Consider the following 17,149-nt stretch of genomic DNA (forward strand, 5'->3'; position numbering starts at 1 on the left):
TCTGTCTCTGGCATACAACATCGAAGACAAAGGTTCATGATGGAATTAACAGGCATTTGCTGTGCCATAAAATCGGTCTATGATATATAACAATAAAAAATAAAAACTTTAAAAAAAAACACCAAGCAATTATTTTCTCAGGTATGTTTCATCAAACCGCTTGGCAAGATAAACATCTTCTGGTCAGATTATTTGTTGTAAAAAACAAGAAACGTTTTTTTTCAACGCGCAACAATGATGTTATGGTAAAAAGCTAATAGTGCAGGGGAGACAATTTACTCGCGGCTATTCATACCATCATAAAATTGTCCTCCCTGAAAGTAAGAACGTGTTTTCTTGACTTAACGTGCAATTCATAATGTGTTGGATCGATTCTATTATGTGTAAATGAAACAAATATTATGTTTGTGTTCCTGATACTTCAAGTGTCCCGGCGAATATCGGTACCTTACAATGCACAAGTAGTTCATCAGCATTACATTCCGTTCTCAGTCTCATCCCCTTTAGATCAGGATAGAATCAAACAAACCGCATAAAAAACGACACACTGTCATAACTGTCGAAGCGACCCCGCGAATTAGACAGAACAGCCGCAATGGGAACTTGAGCGCTCCTACTTGATTATGCCTGTCAGTCAAAGAATTATCGTGACTTGGGTCAGCCAATCAGAGTCACACACCTGACGTGATGAATATTCACAGGTCAAACTGAATGCGTTCTCTCTCTCTCTCTCTCTCTCTCTCTCTCTCTCTCTCTCTCTCTCTCTCTCTCTCTCTCTCTCTCTCTCTCTCTCTCTCTCTCTCTCTCTCTCTCTCTCTCTCTCTCTCTCTCTCTCTCTCTCTCTCTCTCTCTCTCTCTCTTATGTTATGTTCGTTTGTATATGTTTTTGTTTGTTTGTTTAGTCTGTTAATCGTTTGTTTGTTCGGTTGTTTGCTTTTGATTACTTCTTTGATTCATATTCAAACATTTTTTAAACGTATTGTCATTAGATTAAACCCTCCCATGGGCGAGGGCTGGATGTAAAAAAACCACCTCTTTGCTTATGCCATTACCCTCGTTAATAAAGAATTTGTCTTTGTCTTGTCTTGTCTTGTCTCTCCCTCTCTCTCTCTCTCTCTCTCTCTCTCTCTCTCTCTCTCTCTCTCTCTCTCTCTCTCTCTCTCTCTCATTACACACACACACGCACACGCACACGCACAAACGCATACGTACCCACGGTATCGTACACACAAACTCGCACACAGAAAAACATCCGTGTATGTATATAATACGGTATCATGCGAGAGAGAGAGAAACTGAAACTGAAACTGAAACTGAACTTTATTACCAAAGGATAGAGGTTTTAGGCAAAGCCTAATCTTACAACCTGTCCCAGAGAGAGGTAGAGAGGTGGGAGGGGGAAAGAGCGAGCGAGAAAGAAAGAGCGAGAGAAGACAGAAAGACAGATGGAGAGAGAGAGGGGGAGGAGAGCGGGAGAGACAACTGAGGAGAGAGCGATTTTAAAGGGATAGTATCCGCCGGGAAAAGGCCTTCAGATCGCTTTCAAAGCTTCACCATAAGATTCTATGTTACAAATAATGCTACCATCCACGAGGAATAACTTTACTTTGCAAATTCAACAGTTTTGATAGCTAATTGACTGTCGTAAAAGAATCCAAGGAAAGAGCACTCTTGTAATGGTTGGGTGATTTCCCTGTGTCCAATTTGTCACAACAATCAAAATGGCGTCTCTCGGCGATTATTTTAGTCTGACAAGGTGAGTGTTACATAGTAAACGTTATCTGACAGAAAATAATGCTTTCAATGAGACAGTCAGTATCTGTTTACAAGTTGCTCTGAGCAGGACTGCAAAGCCTGAATCGATCATGCGAGTCAAATAGCTCTGGTGCACTCCGAATCATTCGCCTTGATAGAGATCATTCAGTACTGGTACTGTGGTAGTACTTAGTCCGATTATCTTGGACATGTTTGTTGCCTGTTGGTGATCCTTTCAAATATATGTCTCTGAAGTTGCACTTTTACTCCCTAACGTATATGCATTGTTAAAACTTCCATTCATGTCACTGATCAATCACTTGGAACGTGCGCTTTGCGTGCAAGACGGAGTTCGAAGCATTATTTCACCGAACATGAGAGAGCTCTGAAAATCGTGTTTATTCTCAGAATAGTAACCCAAAAGAGAAGACATACTTATCCCACTGAACAGTGTCGAGGAAATCATTGTCTTGTGCATTTGTTATGTGTGTGTGTGTGTGTGTGTCGTGTGTGTGTGTGTGTGTGTGTGCCTGTGTGTTTGTGTGTTCTCAGACTTGTGTATGCATGATCACTGTGTGTGTGCGTGTGCGCGCGTGTGTGTGTGTGTGTGCGCATGCAGGGGAGTATATATGTCAAACTCAAGTGAGCTTTTCTTGAAGTTGATGATGATTGAAGTTTGATACAATAACTCATTAAATGTAAGGTGGATTGATGAATAGTGTATCCTTTTCATGAATTTGTCTTTATTTCCAGGCTATGGAAGTTTCATGTTCAAAACAACAACAGAGCTGCCCCTGCAAGAGAAAAGGTGCGGATGCAGGATAGGGAGAGGAATTAGCAGTCTCTATGTGTGGGCAGATGAAGAGGAAAGGACTGGTCTAAGTCCTCTCAAACTGAAATTGGTTTGCTGGGGAAGAAGGCTGATCCAAAAAACAACACCGCCCTCCAAGTTCAACCCTCCTCTAAGCTCAATAATTCCAGTAAGTACCTTTTTATTCTGCAAGATTTGTTAGGTGGATGACTTTGCTGCAGGGTATATTAAATAATGACAAAAAGTGAGGTTTGCAGGTCTCAGTCGCAAATTATATTACTGGTGCCTAGTGTTTTTTGCTATTCTAGTGAATGTGTATACGTAGAGGTTACATGCCGAGTCTCAGTGATTATCAAAAATAATGGTCGAAGTTCGCGGATCATGAAAAATGCGAGCTTTAGCGAGCTTTTTCATGACCGCGAACTTCGACCATTATTTTTTATAATCACTGAGACGAGGTGTGTAACCTCTTTATTCCTCCTTTCTTCAGTTATTCAAAGAAAAGAGGAGTTTTTTTGCGAAAGTTTGATCGAATCCTATTCTCTCAACCAGTCAACCTGCGCAGGCGATCGATTAATGCGCGGTTGTATAGTTCCGTGCAAATCATTCCATTCTGTTAACACTTCTTGTCAGTTTTCCTATTTTGGGCTAAAATCAAGTACACAGATATGCTGTTATTCTGCTGTGGCGGCAAAGGCAGATATTGTGTGTTCTGTATATGTTTTGGTATCGCTTAGGATAATGTTTTTTCGTCAAATGGGACTAGCAGACGAACTTTTGCACCCGTGTTCCAACGTTAAAAACTGTATGAAGTTCAGTTTTCTGGGGAAAATAGTGTATGAAACCCCTTTATGTTGTTTAAATTGATGAGATGTGTGCATTTGGTTGCGTGTGATCTGTTTATTAAATGAAATATTGTTGAAAACTGACCGTCGGATTGCAGTCTGTTGTCGAAGGAACCGAGTGAAAAGAAGGGGAACTACTCTTGTCGCTAGACAAAGTATGAGTTACTTGCCTTGCGGGAAATTGCTTGTGATGAACGACTTGAGCACGGCAGATGAGATTCAGAAAACAACCGAACTCATGGATTTTACATGGAGATTCATGTGTTCAGGCCTGTAGTTGTTAATTTAAATGCGGTATGTTTGTATTGTTTGCTCCAGAGATGTATACTTCGTACATTAGAGCGTTCGGAACTTTTCAGTCGCAAAAAGTAGTACCGAAACAGAACAACCTCTCAACCCATTGCACTATCGAGGATTCAGGCTGTTGCTGGGTCGTTATTTGTTTGGTTGCTGGGTCATTATGTAGAGGTTACACGCCGAGTCTCAGTGATTATTAAAAATAATGGTCGAAGTTAGCGGATCATGAAAAATGCGAGCTTTAGCGAGCTTTTTCATGACCGCGAACTGAGACCATTATTTTTTATAATCACTGAGACGAGGTGTGTAACCTCTTTATTCCTCCTTTCTTCAGTTATTCAAAGAAAAGTGGAGTTTTTTTGCGAAAGTTTGATCGAATCCTATTCTCTCAACCAGTCAACCTGCGCAGGCGATCGATTCATGCGCGGTTGTATAGTTCCGTGCAAATCATTCCATTCTGTTAACACTTCTTGTCAGTTTTCCTATTTTGGACTAAAATCAAGTACACAGATATGCTGTTATTCTGCTGTGGCGGCAAAGGCAGATATTGTGTGTTCTGTATATGTTTTGGTATCGCTTTGGATAATGTTTTTTCGTCAAATGGGACTAGCAGACGAACTTTTGCACCCGTGTTCCAACGTTAAAAACTGTATGAAGTTCAGTTTTCTGGGGAAAATAGTGTATGAAACCCCTTTATGTTCTTTAAATTGATGAGATGTGTGCATTTGGTTGCGTGTGATCTGTTTATTAAATGAAATATTGTTGAAAACTGACCGTCGGATTGCAGTCCGCTGTTGTCGAAGAAACTGAGTGAAAAGAAGGGGAACTACTCTTGTCGCTAGACAAAGTATGAGTTACTTGCCTTGGGAAATTGCTTGTGATGAACGGGTTGAGCACGGCAGATCGAGATTGAGAAAACAACCGAACTCATGGATTTTATATGGAGATTCATGCGTTCAGGCCTGTAGTTGTTAATTTAAATGCGGTATGTTTGAATTGTTTGCTCCAGAGATGTATACTTCGTACATTAGAGCGTTCGGAACTTTTCAGTCGCAAAAAGTAGTACCGAAACGGAACAACTTTTCAACCCATTGCACTATCGAGGATTCAGGCTGTTGCTGGGTCGTTATTTGTTTGGTTGCTGGGTCATTATCGAAAAATAACTACCCCTACAAGTTTACAGAGGTAAAGAAGCAGAGGGGGGAATAACGAAAAATAACTACCCCTACAAGTTTACAGAGGTAAAGAAGCAGAGGGGGGAATAAATATATTTATTTCCTATTTTCAGAAGATAATGACACATAATTAAAATTCAGCTTCAGCATCCAGATTTTGTCGAGATATTTTGTGCAGTTAAATGTCACTACACACAACCTTTTAGTGTCTCATAAAGGGAAATACAAATGAACAGTACCCACAATTGGGGTGCTGTACCATGAAACCCCTCTTTTAAAAACCTTTACAATTCAAGATCTCCCCTATTTTAAGACCTTGCATTTCAGATGTTTAGGTCATAACCTCTGCAAATGTACCTTCATTGTAAGACTTCTTGCTTTTTAAGACCTTATTTTCTCAGATTTTGGGGGGTCGTAAAAGAGGGTTCCACTGTATTCTAAAATATGAATTCTTGTTTACTGTTTAAACTTCACCCATTTGCTCTTTGTAAATGAAGAATATTTTTCAGATTGATTTATTTCTGCCTCCATACTGATCTTTATAATATATGACACATTGGCGAGCAGATTCCATGATCATGCTAAAAATGTAGGAAGTCATAATTATGATGTTTAGGTTTTAGAATTGTGTATGCCTTGCAGTTCAAATTCATGTCTGCCTTCCTGTTCAATTGTTTAAAAATCAAGACAATCCCTGAGACACATTTTCCAACCACATGTCACACAGCAGTTCTGCTTGAAACATCAGAATCGAATAGTACAGCAGTCCCTGCAATGTACGGCCCCCGGCGTGAGCGGACACCTGACATGTACGGACATGTTTGCTCGGCACGGAGTGTTTTCCTTCTATATTTGCCCCCCCTTAAACGGACACCTGCAAAACGTGGACACGGACACTCGTTTTCGGTCCCAACAGCAGGTCATACCTCCAATGTACGGACAGACCATCGTCACATTTTCACCACAACAAAATCGATAACAGAGCAGTCCGGCTCTTGGTGCAAAGATCACAGCCGCAATGGCGTGACGACAGTCACTGGTAACTTGAGTGCACCTGTACCCATCAGGAGGGGGGGTAGTTTTGGTCAGGAGTGGAGTACATGCGAAGATGCCAACATGAAACTGCACTGTGCTCTTTATTCTTGTCTGTTGGACGTAAACAACAGAAACCACAGTCGATGAAGGTCCTGAGCGAAAGAGAGTGAAAAACCGGCCACAGTTCTCAGCATCGTGTGTCTGTGTGTAACCTCTTTCATTGACAAGATACTCTTGTTTCCCCTCAGCCTTGACCAGTGAGTCGGTTGCCTAATCTGTGAACCCTTCAGTTGTCTTGCTGTGTCAAAAGTTACGACACAGTCAACTGGTTTTGCTCTGAGTGAACTGTTGGAGCTGACCTCTCTGGCCACAGCCCAACAGTTACATGGCTGGAGGGAGTGAGAGAGAGAGGGAGGCGGGGGGGGGGGGGGGGGGGGGTTGGAGGTGTAGCTGGCTAAACTCTGTGGGGTGTCCGGTGTCACTGCATGTCAGCAGGAAGAGCATTGGAGAGAAATAGAGAGGTGTACTCTTCCACACAATTTCCAAGCATCAGTTGTCACGGCTTGGGGTAGGCATTAGTGAGGGAGAGTGGGAGCTGTGTTATGTACAGTGTATTTCCACTGAAGAGTGAAAAGTCACTGCCATGCCACATGATCGGCATGCAGTCAATAAAGCCAGACAAGATGAAAATAAATTACATGATTATGACATGCAGCTCTATCTGCTGCTATTTATTCAAACTGGGTTTCAAGCTTATTCTTGCAAAGCATCTGCACACGCTCCTCTGTGCTGTGTTTGTGTGGCTGCTTTCGTATGTTAGTGCATGGTGAGTGTGTTCACTGCCTTGAGGATTTATTTTATCTCTTCTTCTGGATCTGGATCTGGATGTAGTACATTGCAGTAGCCAATAATGGCTGTCGTCGCAATGGGCGAGAGAGCGCAGCGTGACGGAGTTTAAAAACTTTCTATACATGCATGCCCTTCCAGGTTGGTGGTGTCAACTGCTGGAATTTGGGCAGTGTTTAAAAGCAGGATAAAAACACCTGGCGGTGCGCCTATGGTGGTGGGGCCCTGCCAACACCTGATGTAAATGTGTTGGCAGTTGCTGAATGTACCACGGAGTCTTGTAGGCGGTTCCATTCAGTCGGCGTCCTGACAAAAAAAGAGTTTCTATACGGTTCAGATCGGCTATCCGGAATTTTGAAGGGTCTCGAGTTGTTGTAGACTCGCTTCTCAACGGGGTTTTCTGATGTGCACCCGTAAAACTTTGTTGATATAATTTTCCGCTTGGTCTTATCTGCGGGGGTGAGGAAACTTTCTGGGGGTATAGCTGGTACTTGTCCTCCCGTTATTTTATATAGCATTGTCAGGCGGAGTTGTTTGCGCCGATCTGCAAGTGTGGGTAGGTTTAGTCGCTGTAGCATTGCTGTGATGCAGCCAGGTTCTCTGGATCTGTAGTCTTTGCAGATGAATCTGGCTGCCTTGTGCTGTACCTTCTCGATTTTGTCGATGTCCTGTTTTAGATAAGGGTCCCACACAACTGCCCCATACTCAAGGGTCGATCGGACAAGAGTGACGTACGCCATGCGTCTGCACTCTTGCGGGCAGTTGTGCAGGTTTCTTCGTAGGAATCCGAGGACGGACCCTGCCTTGTTGCAGATGTTGCAGATGTGGGGTGACCATTTCAGGTCGGAGGATATTTGGATGCCGAGATAGGTACTCTGGCTGACGTGTTTAAGGATGGTATTGTCCAGTGTGTAGAAGTACTGGGATTTGGGTTTGGTGGATAAGATGTAGCATTTCTGCGCGTTGAATCTCATGCCCCATTGTTCTGCCCAGCACTCTAGGTTCTTAAGGTCTTTTTGAAGTTCGATGTGGTCCTGGAATGAGCGTATGTCACGGTAGAGTAGGCAGTCGTCTGCGAAGAGTCGTACGTTTGCCTTCACTTGATCGGGGAGGTCGTTTATGTGCACAAGGAAGAGAAGAGGTCCAAGGACCGTTCCCTGTGGGACTCCCGAAATGACTGGGACTTCGTCGCTTGCTTCTCCTTCCAGCACCACCTTCATCTTCCGCTTTGTCAGGAAATTGGAGAGCCAGGTGTGGATGGGTCCACGGACACCGTAGTGGTCCAGCTTGCCGAGCAGCTTGTGGTGGGGGACTGTGTCGAAGGCCTTACTGAAGTCCAAAATGGCAATGTCAGTTTGCCTTCCCTGGTCGTTTGAGTGGAGGAGGTCTTGCATAGTGGTAAGCAGTTGGGTCTCGCAGGAGTGTCCGGTTCTAAATCCATGGTTTCTGCTGGTAAGGATGTTGTGTTTCTCAAGGTGAGTGTGTAGGTGGCGGCAGATGATGTGTTCCAGCAACTTACAGGCTACCGAGGTTAGGGACACGGGGCGGTAGTTTTCTGCTTTGTTCTTGTCGCCTTTCTTGAACACGGAAGAGATGTTCGCTGAGCGCCAGTCAGATGGGACTTGGCCTGTGCTGACTGAAAGATTGAAGATCAGGGTGAGGGATGGGGCAATGGAATCTGCACATATCTTTAGTACTGTGTTGGGTATGTTGTCGGGGCCAGGGGCTTTGGAGGGGTTCAGGTTTCTTAAGAGTTTTGCCACTCCGTTTTCACTAATCAAGAGTTCATTTAGACTGGGATAGGGCTGGCCTTTCATCTGGGGGGGTGGTGAGCCGTCGTTTCGGGTAAAGACAGACTGGAACTGGTTTAGGAGGATCTTGGCTTTGGAGATGCTGTCACTGTATAGGGTGCTTCCGTTTTGTAGTGGTGCCACTCCTACGTTGTCCTGGCGACGGGCTTTCACATAGCGCCAAAAGGGTTTGGTGTTGTTTCCCTTCATCCCTTCAGTTATTACACTGTTCAAGTACTCCCATTCGGCGCGGCGTATTTCACGTCTACATTCTTTCTTGAAGAAGTTGTAGTTGTCCCAGTGTCTGGTCCGTTTGGCTTGTTTGTACAGTCTCCGTTTCTTCTTTAGGAGTTTCTTTATCTTCCTGTTGATCCAGGGTAGGCTGTTGTTTTTCCTTCGTAGGGTGGAGGGGACGTGCTTCTGCACAGCTGACGTGACTGAGTTCTTAAAAGTCATCCAGAGTGTTTCGATGTCAGCGTTTTCAGAGGCCAGTTGTTTCAGCTCCTCTGCGGTGCGGTCAAGCACACTGTTCATTTCGGCCCAGTCAGCTTTGGAGTACAGATAGGATCTTCTTGGTTTCTGTCTCACTCGTTGGGGATGGGTGTCAAGGTCGGTGATGATACATTCATGGTCAGATATGCCTGGGATGGACTGGGAGTTTCGGGTGAGGGTTGGGTTTGAGGTGAAGACTAGGTCAAGCAGACTGTCTTCTCTGGTGTTGTCATGATGGACCTGGGTGAGTGCGGCTGATGATGTGAGGTCTACAAGTGTCTGTTGGGCTTGTCGGTCAGGGGCACTTGGTGGTACTGTACCTGAGTTCCAGTCAATGTCTGGGCAATTAAAGTCGCCAGTCAGGACTGTGTGTTTTTGTTTCTTGCTTGTGTTGATCTTTTGTAGAGATTTATCTAGTTCTGTGAGGTCAGTGTCATTTCTGTGAGGCATGTAGAAACAGCCTATCAGGAGATCTTTATTTCTCTCTAAGTGGATTTGGGTCCAGATGAGTTCGCATTCTGTGTCCAGGTCTGGCTGGGCGGTAGAGACCAGGCTCTTGTGCACCAGGATGAAGACGCCTCCTCCTAGGGTGCTGCGGTCTTTCCTGTATGGTGTGTAATCTTCTGGGAACACTTCGCTGGACTTTATGTCCTGTTTCAGCCATGATTCTGTACCACATATAATGTCAGGCTTGGTATACTTGACCATTGCCAAGAACTCAGATCGTTTTTTGACTATGCTGCGGCAGTTCACAGTAAGTATCCTGAGGTTTTGGCGGGTTGTTTGTGGTAGGTCATGAAGGGAGCTACTTTTGGAATTTTGCTTTTCTTGTTGACTGCTGGGGGGTGGGGGGCTTCCTAGGTTGGGTGAGGTTTTGTCGGGGCCAGGGGATTTCTCATGGCTCAGTGGAGTCACTGATTTTGGGCTACTAGCCTTTAAGGGACTGAAGTTGCAGCTTGAGTTCAGGGAGTCAATGCTGGATTCTAGATTGAAGAGGGGGGTATAGATGTTGTGGGATTCGCATGAGAAGCTGTGGAATGTGAATGTGCTACAGTTTATGCTGTCACACTTGTAACAGATCCACTGCACACTGGGGCGGTTTAGTAGTTCGTAGTCGCTTGAGCACAGCTCGATGCACGACTTGTGGTGCCAAACACTACAGTTGTCGCAGGCCACTCCTGGGTCGCCCCAAGAAACCTTCCTCTCACATACTCCACATGGGAATATTTTCTGGTTTGGGGGACCTGGGTTGCAGTGCACGTCACCAGCAAGGAGGATCGAAAGGAGGAAAAGGGTACTTGCTTGCCGCTGTTGTTTACATTCCTTGAGTGCTTTCCGGAAGTTTCCGCTAGTCGTAAACACTCCTGGTGTACTTGCGACAGTCTTTTCAACACTTTTCATACAAATCATTTTTACAGAACGTTTAAAGAAGTATTAGGAGTTTATTGTTTAGTAGCCACAAGAAGTGATTAGCATAGACTGTTTGTGTGTCTCTGTGTGAGTGTATGGGCCCGGGGAGGGGGTGGTGTGGTCACCCCTCCCGTGACCGGACACCTGCAATGTACGGACAGTTTTGCTATGGCCCAAGGGTGTCCGTTCATGAGAGGGACTGCTGTATACCAAACAGGCCTTTATGCGGTTTAGCACTTGACTACTGCTGCTTCAATACCACTTGTGGAGAAAAAAATTAGAGATACAGTGGAGCCCTTCTTTTAAGATATATATTACAAACTCAATTAAAGATCAAAACTTGACTAAATGTAAAAAGCAATATGTGTTAGAATGGAGGTTATAAACAGAAATCTGAGAAAGTAATGTCTTAAAAGACAAATGTTTAGAAAAAAGGCAGGGGGGGGAGGGGGGGGGCAAACTTAGGTTTTACTGTTCAATGCATGGGTAAACTGGGCATTCATTCCAAGTACCTAAAGATGTGTAACTGGCACTTTTGCTCATCGGTAGTACTGGAACACATTTTTACACAGTGCCACTGGTCATGCAGTGTGTCTAAATGACAACAATCTGGAAAGCCTATGCCTACAAGTAAATCCCCCCATCACCACCACACACACACACCTTTTACTCACACCTGCACCCCATTACATAGATGAATAGATTACAAATACTATTCTTTTACTTTTTATTTTCACACTTTTTCTTGCATTTGGTTCATGTTTATTATTTGAAGTTTGAATCTGAATCAAGCGTCTTTAGTGATGGGTGGTTTTCTGTTTATGCTCCAGGAATTCGAGGCACTGGTGCTTGATGACAGCAGGCTCCCACTGGCCCACACACAGAGAAGAGATTGGAGGTGCCCTCGCCCTGGAAGAAGAAGAGGATGGGAATATCAATAAAACAAAACGATACGCAACATTCACACAGCTTACATTGTGGACATACATGGGTGCCAGCTTATTCTTCTTGTCTCAGGCTAGGATTTGAGTTGTTCTCAGTTCAGGTTGATAGAAATGAGTCAGTCCTTGCAAACTTTGGATGTATATTGAATGTAGGTCAAATACATAGCCTAGCTGCCAGAACTGTATTTGATGTGGTACTATTGACCTAGTTTCTGTTGCAATGCTGATGCTTGTAACACAACTATGCCCCTGTGTTGTGTGTGTTGTTTATGTGTTTGTTTGTCCTAGTTGTGTGTTTGTCGTGTGCCTGTGTTGTATTTCTGTGTGTGTTCCCATCTCCCACCAATTGTGTGCTTTGAAGACTGATTGCCCTCATTTGTTACCTCCCTTGTTGTGGTAGGAAACTGCTGTACAGTTTGGTCAGTACATAGTGCCACTTACTGACTTAGTCCATTCAGGACTTTGGTTATTTTGAATACATATATTGTAGGTCTTTTGTATTCTTTTACTAGAATCCTTTTGTGTCATTTATGCGTTGTTGTTTGTTGTTTGTTAACTGTCAGTTGTTTGTTTACTTGTTTGTTTTGTCGGTATTTGTATGTTTATTTGTTGTTCTTGTTTGTTTGGTTGGTCATTGTTTGTTCACCGATTAAGCGCTAGAGTATGTGATGTATAACCCATACCCAACAGTCCCTTGTTGATCCTGGCATAAAGTAACTTGTCGGTGATGTTGTGAGGAATGAGATTGAGAGTTTGCACTGTACACGTTGACTTTCTATAAGCTTGTGTTCTGTTGTGCTAGAAACTCTGACAGCGACTTGAACTTACTTGTGTAATTTGCATTTGACTCTCTAGTCATGGTTTGTTCATGTTGTTTTTAGGACTGCGGTATGTTGTGTTGTGTCACTCTTTGCTCTAGTACTTATGGTGTTGTGAATAATTATGTAAATATTTCCGCTCTTGTTGTTTACAACATTGCTTGATTTCTATTGCCTATTTTCACGACTTGTTTACTGAAACTTAATACAATTTTTGTATTATGTTTTCAGGTCATTGGGTGTTGTTCTACGAGGGGTTTTAAATAAAACGATGAAATCCAGTCTGTTGAGTTGAGAGTGAGAGTGAACCTCCCCACACAATTTATTATGTAAAGCGCTTAGAGAACGTTAAGCGCTATATAAATCTCCCCATACATATTTGGCTATTTGGGTGAAGGTGTAAGAGTCGCCATGTGCAGTTGCTGTGTATGGGTCATAGGAATGACAATTTAGATCCAACTGGCCAGTACACTGACTTTCGTCCTAGTCGCCTGTATTGAAGTACATTGTGGTGTTATATGAAGTACATTTCGTTGGGGGTTGGTGTAACCATACTCTGTATTTAGCATCGTTCTGAATTTGTGTATGTTTTATCTCTCAAAGCACATACATTTTTTTATGTACCATAAACTACCTTTTCAGCGCCCGCAGTACCTAGTTAACGCCCATCCTCCAACATTTGGATCAGTGTCGTCAACATATGTTGTGTGTTTTGTGTGTGTGTGTGCGTGTGTTTTTGTTTAATTTATGTGCACAGTTCTGCACCCTGCAGTGTCATTGTCATTCTAGGGAATGCTGAAAGACAACTATAATGTTTATTTAATACTCTGGTCACTGGAGTATCTGGATAGCCCTGTGAAAAGAAGATGGAGATGAGAGAGCGTCTTCGGAAGTTGAAGAGGTCTGATTTTAGTGATATAAGGGAGCATGTGAAACGACCAGTGTTTGGTTACGCCATTTCCTATGGATTGGATCAGTATCAATGACTGACTGACTGACTATTTACTTTGTGGTTTGTAGGATGTGTGTTCATTCACTCTCAGTGAATTTTTTTGTTGGGTTTTTAGTGTTTTTTTCTTCTGTTTAGACACTTGCATATCAGGCGAAAGATACTTACATGGTGACTAATTGTGCACAGATACATCTCCTATTAAAATGTTCACACCAAGATACCAAATATCACCATTTCTAACGAGGAACTGATCCTGCACAGGCACAGTACGTAATTGTTTCTGAACATGTGTACATTTGCATTTAACTTTTAAGATCTACATGGAATAAAACTGACACTGTTCTCGACAATTGAGTATGTTTTTGTGTGTGCATGTTGCTTAGTTTATTGATAATAATTGACTTTTGGTCAAGTTGTAACCACGAGTTTTGTAGCAAAGGTGCAATGATAAAAATAGACAGAAGATAATCAGATAATAAGACACTGGGCTGCAAATTGCTTTCAATTGTCATTGTATTTATCTGTAAAATCATCATGATTTCCATGGCATGTATAATGCAGTGGAACCCCCCCCCCCCCTTTTTAAGACCCCAAATTTAAAACTCCCTCCTTTTTAAAACCTTGTTTTTTCACATTTTCTGTTCATAACGTCTGTAAAATTACCCCCATTTTAAGACTCATTCTTTTTTAAGACTTGATTTTCTCAGATTGTTTGAGGTCTTAAAAGGGGGGTGCCACTGTCGTTATAATGCATCTTCAGAAATTGAAGACACATGCTGCAGTTTTGTTATAACCATGAAGAAGAAAAATACTGTTTCTAAACGTTTACAGTGTCTTATCCTCTAACTACATCTTTTTAAAGACTCCATAAGTTTTAATCACTCAACAATTCCTCTCTGTATGGCTGCAGTTCAAGTAAACCAGAAATGGTAAACCATTGCCACACTCAAGGAATTGGTTCCTGGCAACTTATGTCGGGTGCGCAGCCTGAGAGAGACACGACAGAGATAGTTGCTCAAGATAAAAGATAAGCTTGACTTACACCAAAATTATGAACATTTAAACTCACCTTACTGATCTTTTTGTCTGAAATATGTTATGCCATTATTGCCACACATTGCAAGAATGTTTGATGTCCGGGTGCTTGGTCCCTGAAAATGTCAGAAAATTGTTATAGTAATTATAGCAACATCTAAAACCACTAAGTGTAAACCAAAGGCTGGCCAATTACATAGTTCTACAGCAACATCAGTGGCTGAACATGAAGCTTTGAACATGCACAGCGACACTTAAAATGGCAGTCAAAAATGAAAGGATGAATTAAATTCTGCCACATTTAGTGTTTGCTTCAATGAACACTGAGGAAGAATGTGTTCTTCATTAAAAGTAACCCTTTCACAAAGCTTTACCAATAAACTTCAATCATAGTTCTTACTGCACAGAAAAACTCATTCCACTGACAATATAAAATGTCAGTTATAAATAACATGTTCTGTTGCACAACCTCCAAAGACTGCAAAGAAACAACTGCCCATAAAGCGTTAAAATATCAGTATCACCCTACTTTTTTCCATCTCAAAATTTGTTTTAGGGGGATTACTCACAGACTGGCTACTCTGTCATTCTCTGTCTCACATACAGTGCATCACAGGAGCTTGTATTCAACCGCCGGTCGATCATTATTTACTTCTGCATGCTTACCCTTACTACGATGATAACTTTGCTACGATGATCGACCGGCGTTTTGATACAAGCTCCTGTGCAGTGCACAGACACACACGCACCGTAGTTGCAAACACACACACTGACACTGTCCGTGTTCAAACAAAAACAGGAAAAACTGCGGGACACATTCGGCCGCTTGATTGATCCTTCATTCGCACTACACACCAGCAGACACACATACAACACGGCAGCAAAATGTGTCGAGGTCTTTCCAAAGTATACACGACAACACTCGCTTTATTTAATACTTACAACTCCAGTAGCAGGATAGAGAGCTCTACGTCGCGGCACACACTGAACGGAAAAAACACTCAAAGCTATCAGTTGAATCCAGCTTTCCGTCTGCTTGCTGATGATAACTTTGCATTTCGTGCGCCGAGCGTGTCTTTCTCGTGATTCTGTGTCGTTCGGAGTCAGTCGGCTGCTTTCTGAACCACATGGAGTCGATTTCTTACCGAAACTTGCGGGCTTGTCCCACTGAGCGGCTATCCCATCCGCCATTGTTTTGAGTCGTCATGCTAACGGCACGCGGTCGCGACGAAAACCAGTCTATGACGGCCAATTTTAATCTTCAAATGGTGGAGAGCAGACGTCAAAAAACTCATTTTGATTTAATTATTTAGCATACTTGTGGTGCTTTATTGAGCAAACCGGGCCAGGTGCGTCTTAATTAAGGTACACTAGATTCCCCAAAATCTTCAAATCGGCCAAATTCGACAAAAAAACTCTCCAAAATGGCGGCGCGGACACTATATCTTTAAAGAGGTACAGAGAAAGAGCGATTGAGAGGTGCAGAGAGAGAGAGAGAGAGAGAGAGAGAGAGAGAGAGAGAGAGAGAGAGAGAGAGAGAGAGAGAGAGAGAGAGAGAGAGAGATCAAATCAAATCAAATCAAATTTTATTTTACGAGGGTTGTGGAAGAGAGAGAGAGACAGAGTGAGAGAGAGAGAGAGAGAGAGAGAGAGAGAGAGAGAGAGAGAGAGAGAGAGAGAGAGAGAGAGGGAGAGAGAGGGGGGGAGATACAGAGACAGAGAGAGAGAGAGAGAGAGCTTAGAATGGTTTATTATACTAAGGCCACAGACTCATATACAAACCACGGGGGATGGGGGAAGAACAAAATCAAAAAAACAAACCACACACCAACAACAACCATGAAATAAATACGTGGTGAAAAGAGAGAGAGAGAGAGAGAGAGAGAGAGAGAGAGAGAGAGAGAGAGAGAGAGAGAGAGAGAGAGAGAGAGAGAGAGAGAGAGAGAAAGAGAGAGAGAGAGAGCAAGAGAGAGAGAGAGAGAGAGAGGGGTGGGGGGAGAGGGAGAGAGAGAGAGAGCTCAGAATGGTTTTTTATTATACTACTAGAGGAATACCCGGCTTCGCCGTGGTGAATCGCGAGACAGAGACAGACAGCGTGGCCAAATGTAACCGATTGCCGAAACACCACAATCATATTTGAAGCCGAAGTTCACTCAAACGGGATTGAGAATAACTGTTATGGCTTCTGGAAGGAAGGCCTGATTATTCAGTCACACACCAATGCCGCCAGACCACATCACAAACAGAACTCTACAATCCACAGGTGTTGCCCACACAAACACACACACACACACAGAGAAGCCGTATATATATATATATATATATATCTATATCTATAAATATATAGAGATAGGTGACAGTGTATTTTTCGCGTGGCTATAAATTGATTCGACCTTTTCACTTTGACAGTAAGAACAACTTACGGGTGCAAGGGAAGCGTTCTGGACAGCGCAGTGACATTCTAAAAATAGTAACGTAGTAACGGGAATATGGATTGAAGCCACACGAAGGAAGGAAGATAAACGCAAAACACTGGAGAAGATAAGCTAGGAAGAGTTACTGGGAATGGTGAAATGAACAGAAAAACCAAAATCGGTTCAGCGCTGCGCGCTGAGAGCACGTGTTGAAATATCTCAGTCGATGAGGTTGTGTCCGGGGTGTAGCTGAATACGGTGTCCAAATTTGAAAAAGATCCACCGAGAACTTTGGCGTTGTGATGTGGTCTAGCGGCTTTGGTGTGTCGGTATGGGGGCCCGGGTAGCTCAGGTGGAATCAAAATCGGTTCAGCGCTGCGCGCTGAGAGCACGTGTTGAAATATCTCATCGATGAGGTTATGTCCGGGGTGCGAAATTTTTTTTCACACGTCAGTTGCGGGCTTTCAATCCCGAAGGCTATTTCCGAGTAGCTACGAACGTAAACGGAAGTTCCGATGTGTTCGGATGCT

At 43.2% G+C, this 17,149-nt stretch overlaps 1 protein-coding gene and 2 long non-coding RNA genes across 4 annotated transcripts in view; 2 read left to right on the plus strand and 1 right to left on the minus strand.

Annotated features, from left to right (window-relative positions):
- Positions 1 to 17,149, plus strand: part of LOC138973714 (uncharacterized) — a 343,943-nt gene that overhangs the window by 61,072 nt on the left and 265,722 nt on the right. The gene's annotated exons all lie outside the window — the stretch shown is intronic.
- On the plus strand, positions 1,506 to 13,735 carry LOC138973707 (uncharacterized). Its single transcript, XR_011458109.1, has 3 exons — positions 1,506 to 1,756; positions 2,509 to 2,735; positions 11,287 to 13,735. It is a non-coding gene; the product is annotated as an uncharacterized lncRNA (long non-coding RNA).
- LOC138973706 (uncharacterized) lies at positions 11,148 to 15,647 on the minus strand. 2 transcript variants are annotated; one of them, XR_011458108.1, is made up of 3 exons: positions 14,955 to 15,141; positions 14,240 to 14,321; positions 11,148 to 11,365 (listed from the first exon to the last, which is right to left on the minus strand). It is a non-coding gene; the product is annotated as an uncharacterized lncRNA (long non-coding RNA). The 2 variants fall into 2 exon arrangements; XR_011458107.1 differs by lacking the exon at positions 14,955 to 15,141 and adding an exon at positions 15,148 to 15,647 and having other exon boundaries at positions 11,149 to 11,365.

This window comes from Littorina saxatilis, linkage group LG8, assembly GCF_037325665.1.
Source record: "Littorina saxatilis isolate snail1 linkage group LG8, US_GU_Lsax_2.0, whole genome shotgun sequence".
NCBI lineage: Eukaryota > Metazoa > Mollusca > Gastropoda > Littorinimorpha > Littorinidae > Littorina > Littorina saxatilis.